We start from the raw sequence: 8,605 nt of genomic DNA on the forward strand, positions 1-8,605 counted from the left end.
GCAGCTTGGCATGGCTTACTAGGCAATGAAGTCTTCATCAAATAGCTTCCATTGCCAACGTATAATGCTGAAATAATGTCCCATAAACAACCTAACAGCGAAAGCAGGTGGGACGTTGCATGCTCTCAACTTCGGGATCTCACGTGGAAAAGCCTAACTGAGCTACCACTCTACTGATACCTATTTAAGGTGTTCAGGTTTGGGTTTGATATTCTTTTTCCCCAAGAGCGATTATCCTGTGTACCTGAGGTGCCGTTGAATGTGAAGTGTTTTGGTTTGTAATAAAATCAGAATTACTTGAAACAATCTTACATCTGTGTTCCTGGACTCCAAGTGAGACCGTAAAGGTCATGCAACTGCCTGTATCTATATCCATCAGCTTCTTGCCATGAGAGAGGACAGAGAAATGCACAACAGTGGCTGTATGGATGTGACCACTAAATTACCTAGAAAATATTACTATTTAAAGAAAAGCAGCAGACAAACCACATGTTGAAAATTAAAGTCTGTAGAAATTGAGATTGTATAGAGTGGGAATGCCAAGGGAAGGGACAAAGTAAGCTGTAAATCCTTGGCAATGTTTTTCCCAGTTATATTTTAACATTAAACAAACAGCCAAACTACCTTTCCTCTTGCCCAGTCTCCTATGCTGCGACTGGCACGAGAAAAAGCAGTGGCTGAGCCGAATACGGTGGCACCAGCAGTGACCATCCCGAGGTCAGCGACATCCCCACCCAACAAGCTTCAGAGACGTTTCTTTGCCTCAAAGGAACCCAAACAGGACCGTGACCTGCTTTGACCAAACACAGAACTACCCAAATCGGAGCCGTTACCGAGCCCTGTGCTTTGGGCAGAGCTAAATAATTTGGCCATCTGGTAAACGTCAGGGAGAAAAGATCTTGGAAAGGCGAAAACTGCGATCCTTTAACTGGCCAGGAGGGGAACCAGAAAAGAGACTTTCCTTTTCCAAGGTAAGTACAAGAGTGCGAGGCAGTGCGGAAGCGAGGCTGGGATGTTTCCCTCACGTAGCATCGAAGTACAAAACCAACAGGATTTTTCCCCTTTCACAGGGCATCTCCCAAGCAGGGAAGGTAAGAGGCTTACGGCACACCGGTGCCAGGGTCAGCGCCTCTTTGCTGCTCCTGTTACCTTTAATTGCCAGGCTCTAACACAATGTACTGTTGTGCTGCAGAAAGCAAGCCAGAAAAGCCACATCAGGAAAAGGCTGTTGGGTTAAAAAGCTCTACCCATGCCTGCGCCAGGCTCGGGGTGAGGTGGGGACCAGGGGCGGGAGGAGGCACGCGGGGGTGGCCAGTGCCGTGGCCACGCACAGCCCACCAAGGCACGACTGAACCACTGCTGCCTACACCCGCCGTCCACGGACGGGCGAGCGATCAGTCACCAGAGACACCCCAACAGCAGGGGTTCGGGTGCAAATCTTAACCGCTTGTAGCACTAGCTGGGACCAGACTGGCTGATGGTGGGGAGGCAGGACAGGGACCTCTTCACCCAAGAACTTTCAAACTACTTCCAATAAAATATAAACCCCATGAATAGACAAGCAAAACCCACCCAAACGGTGCCAGCTGCAGCCAAGCTCATCCTCTCAGAAGCAAGCTCAGCTGCACTGGGTTTTAACCAGGGCAGGCTTTCTGCCGGAGGCTCCTCCAGGGCACAAGGGCTCACGCCAACAGATCCCTGCCCCTTCAGTGACAGCCGCCGCTGGCGCTTCCTCCCCTCCACGCTCTCTCGAGCACCATTAAACAGAGAGGAAAGAAAAGCCAGTGCTCAGGCACAGGGCAGCCCCTCTCCCCACCACTTTTGTCCCCCTCCTCCCAGCTGCATGCACACTGCTATGGTCCCTTGAAACCATTTCCTGACACAGAGGGAAGGTGTTTTTCAGGAGAAAAGCCACCCCCCCCGGAGCTCCTGGCTGCCTCTCAGCCACGCCAGTCCCTCCTCCTTTAAATCCCGGCTCCTCTCGACTCCTCACAAAATGTCTCCGTCGCTGCCTGCCAGACCCAGCTCCAGCCTCCCAAGAGCTAGCTGTCGCCTCGATGTCATTTGGAAAGGCTTTGAAAGGGGGGATCTATCTTTATCCATGCTGGGAAGCGCCATGCGCAGCTCTGGCACTATGCAAGTAATTAACAATAATGAAAAGTTGGGGTTGCCATGGATATGCTGTTCTATTTACAACACGCATCTCTCCCCATCACCCAGACCCTCGCAGCAAGCGAGGGAAATCAGAACCCCATTCACTGCCTCGGCGTGTGGTTTTATTTTTAACTGGGATGCTGTAATAGGAAGGCAGCCAGGCGGGACGTCAGGGGCCGGCCAGCGGCTGCTCCTGCCCCTGCCACGGGCCAGCTCCTCCGCCAGCTGCTGGCTGCTCGCGTTGATGCTTGGGGAGCAGCACGTGGGGCTCCTGTGCTGTCCTGCCTCACACAGATGAGCTCTCTGGGCAGCTGCTGCCGGTGAAAAGAAACCCAATAAAAGCACTTTTCAGATACCTCATACTAACTGGTCATGGCTTTGCTGTAAGAAGAAGGGGTGGGGGGAAGAGAGACAGTCCCCACACACTGTTTTTAAGAACTTGGCTGCTAACGGGCCCTCGCTGCAGATCCTGCTTTGGGACCAGTGTTAGTCTGGGGTGGGGGGGAAAGAAAAAACAAACAAAAAAAAAAAGAAAAATATTTTTGAAAAAAGGGAAAAGGAAAGAAGGAAAAAAAAAAAAAAAAGAAAAAACAAAGGGAAAAACATTGGCCCAGGGGTTGTTTCTGGCGGGCTGCTGCGCAGGTCTCGCACGCACGGCGCTCCAGGAATGCCAGACCTCGTTAGTACGCTGCGGGCTCTCAGCTAAGGATTGCAGTTGGCTTAATTAGAGACTCAGGTGAACATGAAAGATTAAATATGGAACAAGGCTGGGGACAGGCAGGAAGACGGCCAGTTTGGGTTAATGTGCCGATACGGGTACTTGCAGAATTAATTACACCAGGACTCGGGCGATGCAGGGAGGCTGTTGCTGCTCCATCCCAGCACGGTCTTAGTCACCACTAATAGCCGTCGCATGAGGTATGTGCGGTATGAATCTTCTTCGGGGCTGTGTTATTCGCCTGTCATTAAAAGCATCAGTGCTGGGTTTTTTTTGGGTCTCACAGCTGCCGTCACACCAGCAGCAAACGCACTCGGCCCGTTTGTGACTCAGCCCTGGGAGGTGGGGGCTGCCTGGAGCAGATCCCGGGGGCTCGCGCCGCCTCCAGTGCAGCACCAGGCTCCCCCGCTCCCCACGGCCGCTGCAGCGGAGCAGATAATGCCGATAACGAAGGCACAAGAAGCCCTAGTTTTAGCGCCTGCTCAAATTCCTGTCAGGTGGGGCTGGTGAAACCTAAACCACCTCCTTTTGGAGACAAACACCACCACGCTGGTGCGGCAGCTTCTCAGCTGCGGTTAAAGAAACACCAGAGCCGCCCTCCTGGCCGGTGCAACATGGAAAAGGGAAAAATCCAAACCACTCGGCGATGCCCCATAGCAATCTCCTCTGCTCTTCCAACAAACTGGTTCAGCGACCTTCTGGGAAAAACCAGCACGGATTTATTAGGGAGTGCGGAGAAAGCATGTACAGCGGCACAGGAAAAGCACACACGTTTCTATCCCGCTCCCTTCAACCGGAGCTGATGAAGGGTGCCAGGGAGCAAACCCATCCGTGGCCTCACGCACGCACACACCGGCAGCCCCTGGTGCTGCTGTGCCCCCGTCCCACCTGGCTGCTCCCCACAAAGCCAAACACGCGTCCGCAGGGGAACCACAAGCCAGACCACACATCCCAGATGTGCCGGCACGCCACGGCAGCGCTGGGTCAGGACTGTGCGGGAACCCAGCAGGCAACAATGGAGTAGCAACGAGCATGAGAAACCCAGACGTGGGGTCAAGCAGAAGCTCAGAGCACGTGGGGTGCCCAGCATTTTGGGCCTCAGCAGCACAGGAGCTGTTAGGCAATGTCTGCTCCACCGCAGGCTCCCCGCTGGCCCCAAGCAAGGATCACCTTTTGCACTAGTGAAAGCAACCTGTCATCCCTTGAGCTTTCTGTACAATCACCAACATCTCATTTCTTTTGCAAAGTCTGTCTGGAAAGTCAGTGTTTCATGAACCAGCACCTGCAGGCACAAGCACTCCCCAGCCCTTCCCATTAAATGTGATGGGGACACGAGCTCGGAGAACCCCTGCGCAGCACTGGCAGGGCAGGCTCTGCAGGAGCACGCTGCAAGCTGGGCTTGCAGATGTTTGAGGTCCCTGCGATGGGGCAGAGACCCCATCTGAGGCAGGTAGTGATGCATGGGTTGGGATGGGGAGGGAGGGAGCCGCAGCGGGAGAGGTACAAGGAGCAGCAAGCACCTTTGGCAATGCTTAGCTGCCAGGCCATGTCAGTCCATCAGCCCTCACTTCCCCGCCTGGCCACAGAGCCTTTAACCCACAGCGTGGGGAGAGGGGTCAGGGAAGGACGCGGAGCATCACCCGTCAGCCAGGCCAGAGGCACACACACCATGGCTCTGGCTGTCGCAGCTGAACAGCCCCGTGACTCAGCAGGCGAGCGCCCAGACGAAGCTCACCCTACCCTCCCAAGCCCAAACAGCACCCTAGCACCGCTCTGTGCCCAGCACCTTGCCAAGGGAGCTGCCAAAACACAGCCCATGCCCTGGGGTCCCTGTACAACACACCATCCCTTCTCCCCCGCTCCCGAACGAGTGGCTGGTCAATGCAATGAGAGAGGACCCCTCAATACAACAAACATAGTGGAGCTGCTCCCCATGACCCTATAGAGCCCACAGTCACCTACAGCCCATCAGGTGGGACAGCAGAGGGAAAACTGGCCTGGGGGGATGGTGCTTTCCTCCCCACAGCGCAGGCAGCCTGGCCAGGCAGCCAGGAGCAGTCAGGGATGCCCAGGACGCGGAGGTGAGACACAAGGATTGCCCCTGAGGTGACTAAGCCTCTGGCATGCGTGGCTCCCCACAGCTGAACGCGGCTGGGTGCAACACACCGGGGCTACGTAAACACTTCCCGCTTCACCCACCGGCCCCGTGAATCAGAGCACCCCATGGATTTGGAAAGAGTCACACACCCTCGCAGCCGACTGCGACCCAGGAGCCCCTAAGCCAAACTCTGCTCCTGCCCAGGGGAAGTTGGCCTGTGGGTTACAATGCACCACCCCTGTCCCTTGTGTCACTGGAAAGCAAACAAAAATCCTGCATTTTGACATCCCCCTGCCTCCCCAGAGAGGCCTCCGGTGACCTGACCGGTATTCAGCCACTTAAATTGTACGTGGTGACCTAAAGCTCAGGTTTGGTTTTCCCCCATTAACAAGTCATAGCCTGAGCGCTGGCTCAGGGATCTCTGCTCCGCGCTGTCACCTCACATTGAACAAGAGGTGGCCGACGGCTCCGTGGCTGGATTTACCCCCAGAAGATCACTCACTGCCTCCCCTGGGTCCCTGCTGCTTGTGAGGGAGGTGAGGAGGAGAAGGCAGCAGCCAAACAGTGTCACAGCTCTTCCGAACATCGTAAAGGTGCCTTTCTGCTGGGACACCACTGCTGCCGGGATGGTAGGCGCCTGTTGCTCCATGGTTTGACCACCCTGCGATGCAGTTGTTACTACCAAAACCCAGGAGGTCCCGCATCCCTGGGCTTTTTGCATCACGAGGGGACCTTTTTTTGCATCATGCCCGTGCAGGCGGCCGAAGGCGGGGAAGAGTAAACTCTGGCGTAGCCATGGAAACTGGAGAGGATGGATGGATGGCGCTGGATCCCTGCACACGCGTGCCACAGCCGTGCAGAAAGCAGCCATCTGCTCCCCGCTCAGCCGGCCTGCGTGACCCTGCGGCTGCTGATCACATGCTGATCACAGAGCGTGGCAGGAAAACACCCTGGTGATTAAGCTAATAGCCCTAATGACCAGCTAATGGACTGCAGGCCAGACGCACCCTTCGGGAATGTGCCCAGGACTGCACCGTGCGGTGCTCACCCGGTGCGGTGCTCACCCCAGCACACCGGGCACGGCGGTGCGTATCTGCCAGCCTGTGCTGGGGTAAGGTGGGTTTGAGCCCCTCCAATGCCATTGCCCCAAAGGCACCGTGGGGTGTAATTGAGAGGGTCTGGTCCCGCTTCAGGCATCTTTTTCCCAACATGGTCTTTGTATCTCTTGGAAGAGACACACAGGTTCCTATGGGAAGCAGGCGAAACCTGCCCACAACATGATGCCTGCCTTACAGGAGAGCTGCTGCTGCCCTGCATAACCTGGACAGTACCCAAGGAGAGCGTGGGCTGCCTTCCTGGGGCAGGGGGTCCCACGGAGGCACCGCTGGCCCCCGCATGCCAGGGTAGAGGGCAAGCAGACATCTGAGAAAGCACTCGCTGCCTGACACCTCCCCTGCGCTGAAGAGCAAACCCTCTTGGTCCCACCAGCCCCTCTGCGCATCCGTTCTGACCAAACTGGCTCTTTATAGGAGGGGTGGAGGGCACCAGCCTTTCAGCAGCACCCAGCCTGCCCACCAAGTGCCCCTTCCCCGCTCTCACTCCTAGCCACCAGCAAGTGAACCCTTTGCCAGGGCTGAGTGTGGGGAGGAGTTGACATTTCCTCCGCATTTACCCTGTCCTTGGGTTAAAGGCCTCCCAAGTTTCCCTCTTTGCATCCTCTAACCCACACTAAAAAACACATAAAGCTCCCAGTAGGGCAAAGGTTAAAAGCACAAGTTACACCAGCATTAAAAACATCCGTGCACAGTTGTGTGAGTAGTCAAGAACCACCCGGGACAAGCGGCTAGGGCTGTGCAAGAGCCTATTTTCTCATTTAATGACAGTCCAATGGAGGGGAAAATGAGGGGTTTGGATTCCTGGGGAGGGAACCCCACAGGTTGCTGAGGCTGCCACCCCAAAACCCATCCTCGTCATTCCCTATGCTGCCCGTGGCCAACCACCACAGGCTTGCACTGCAAGGGCTCCGAGCCCCGAGCTGAGGGCACAGTCCCATGACCCCAGCTCCCGAGGAGACATCCCCAGAGGTTCAGCCCATCTCTCAGCTTCTCAGAAGACCTGAGATCACCCGGAGGGTCACCTCTGCCCCTGGCAGGGCAGCTCCGAGGAAGGCAGCAGAGAAAGAGCAGAGCAGAGCTGATGCAACGTGGAGGCAAAGCAAACCTCGAGCTTGCAGAGCTGAAATCCTTACATTTTCATTTTTTGGCCTTTTGAGGTTTTCTTAATTTGTCTATTTTTGCTCCTCGCCCACCTCCGCGCTGAGTGTGACGAGAGCCTTCGCTGGAGAGGCAGGGTTTTAAGGAAGAGCGCTGGCTGTTATAAAGCAGCGAGGCTCTTGGAAAAACAGCCTCTGGAGCAATAAACAGATTTGGTGCTGAGGGCTGTGAGGGATGGCTCCATCTGGGCTGCTGAGTCATGAAACCTGCTGAAGTGAGATACAAGCCAGAGGGCTCGGGGTAGGGGAAGCTTCCTATTAGGGATTTTTGCTATTTCAGTCTGAACGTGCGACAACAAAACCAGAAACTGAACAAAAGCAGGCTGGGGTGGCAACACTTTGCTCCAGCAGCTGTGGGGTTAAAGTGGAGGCTGCCCTCCACTGCCTCCTCCTCCTCCTCTCCCCTGTGCCAGGCAGCCTTGTCCCATCCCTGCCATGGTAGTGAGGCGGATGGGAGCAGACTCTTCCACCTTAGTCCTACGGTTTCCAGCTGAAGCCAAACTCTTCCCTTTGCCATGCGGATCTCCCTGCCCACACCATCCCTCCGTGGGGACCCCAGCCCTCCCTGCCAACGGCAAGGGACCAGGCTGGTCCCCACCATAGCACCCACGAGGAGCAAGGGGCTCCGTAGGCCACCCTCCTTCCTCTCCTCTGGCTCCCAGCACAGGACAGAGAGAGCAGTGGCTGTGGCTTGGGGATGTCCTGAATCTACATAAGCCAGGCTCAGCTCCCTCTCCTAGGGCTGTCCCCCTGCCCACAGGGCACCTGCTTTGTCCCCACAGGGACTCCACCTTGTCCCCACACACTCTGGCAGGGTCCCCATGAGGACATGACATGTCCCATCCCTAACAGGGACCCACCACGCCCCTTCATGGACCTGGCCACATCCCCACATGCTGTCATGTTCCCATGGGGACCCTGCCACATCCCCATCCCCACAGGGACCCTCTCATGTCCCCAGAGAGGCTCCACCACATCCCTTCACTGACTCTGACATACCCCCATGCCCACAGGGACCTTCCCACGTCTCCCCAGGGACCTTCACTTGTCCCCAGCCCCACAGTGCCCTCCAGCTTCTCCCTACATGCTGCCATATCCCCACAGGGATGCTCTCATAACCCCCCAAGGACTATCACTTGTCCCCAGCCCCATACGCCTCCCCGAAATTGTCCCCACAACACACTGCCTCATCCTCACAGGGACCCTCACTTGTCCCCAGCCCCCCCAAACTTGTCCCCACACTCTGTCACATCCCCACAGAGAGCCCACCATGTCCCCCCAGGGACACTTCACTTGTCCCCAGCCCCACAGCCCCCCCAAACTTGTCCCCACACGCTGCCATATCCCCACAGGGACTCTGCCA

Source organism: Phalacrocorax aristotelis, chromosome 18 (genome assembly GCF_949628215.1).
Source record: "Phalacrocorax aristotelis chromosome 18, bGulAri2.1, whole genome shotgun sequence".
Classification (NCBI taxonomy): Eukaryota; Metazoa; Chordata; class Aves; order Suliformes; family Phalacrocoracidae; genus Phalacrocorax; species Phalacrocorax aristotelis.